Genomic DNA, 1,004 nt, shown 5'->3' on the forward strand with positions numbered 1-1,004 from the left:
TGCTGTTTTTTTCATGTTTAAATCCCAGAATATGGTCTCAGGCCTTTCGACCTCACAGTATTTAAAAAAAAACAAAAGCGTGTCTATATTAAAAGCTTTAGCACCTCTTCCTCTGGGATGGTGGCCACCCAAACCTCATGCACCAAATATGTCCATCCCGCCTCGAGCAACACGGCCGCATCCACTACACAGACACGCTTACCTGAAAAGAAGAAGTGAGAATGAATCACACTTAAAACAGAAAAAGTTCAGCTAGAGCATGAGATGACAGTGATAAATGCTTCACCCTGTTCCTTTGCTTGTTTTATTCTTTTCTTCACCAGCAGAGCAATCTCAGGCCACACAATATCTGTCAGAGCTCTCAGACGCTCCTGAAAAACAAACACAAATACAATGTGAACAGGAGGGAAAATGTGTTCTGAATTCAATTATATTTATCTGTCGAGTTAAATTACCTGATTACCAAATACTTTTCCACCCAGTACTCGTCTGTTGATGGTCTTATCCTCATTAAGAATATCTGACGGCAAAAAAAAAACGTTTTTCTGTAGGGAAAAACTGCAGGCCAGTATAAAGTGAGATCCATTCGGTGACTATACACATCTCCTCTCCGTACCTGGGCCGAACTCCTGGACGACCTTATGATAAGCAGATGTTCCCGGCAGGTAGGCCTCGTGACCGAGCTGATCGCAGTCAATCCTCACGGCGCCGAGAGCCTCCAGTCTGTGTGCTATAGAGCTCTTTCCAGACCCGCTGCCGCCCGTCAGACCAATCACATACGGATCCAGAGGTAGATCTGGCTGCGGCTGCAAACACAAGAACAGCTAATTAAACCAATACTAAGAGCTTTACCTTTACGTGGATGAAATGTAAGTAATAAACAATAACTTGAATCTTTTGTAAAACTACATCAAGATAAAATGTGAACGCCAAGTGAAATGCTACAATATATAACAACACTTATGACCATAATTAATAACATTTTAAAGTTTGGGGTCAGTAAG

General features: G+C 42.0%; 1 long non-coding RNA gene across 1 annotated transcript; it reads right to left on the minus strand.

Annotated features, from left to right (window-relative positions):
• Positions 1-100: 100 nt before the first annotated feature.
• Positions 101-800, minus strand: LOC107578405 (uncharacterized). Its single transcript, XR_001608342.1, has 4 exons — positions 617-800; positions 456-520; positions 287-371; positions 101-202 (listed from the first exon to the last, which is right to left on the minus strand). It is a non-coding gene; the product is annotated as an uncharacterized lncRNA (long non-coding RNA).
• Between the last annotated feature and the right edge of the window lie 204 nt (positions 801-1,004).

This window comes from Sinocyclocheilus grahami, unplaced genomic scaffold (assembly GCF_001515645.1).
Source record: "Sinocyclocheilus grahami isolate Dianchi unplaced genomic scaffold, SAMN03320097.WGS_v1.1 scaffold10062.1, whole genome shotgun sequence".
Taxonomy (NCBI): Eukaryota; Metazoa; Chordata; class Actinopteri; order Cypriniformes; family Cyprinidae; genus Sinocyclocheilus; species Sinocyclocheilus grahami.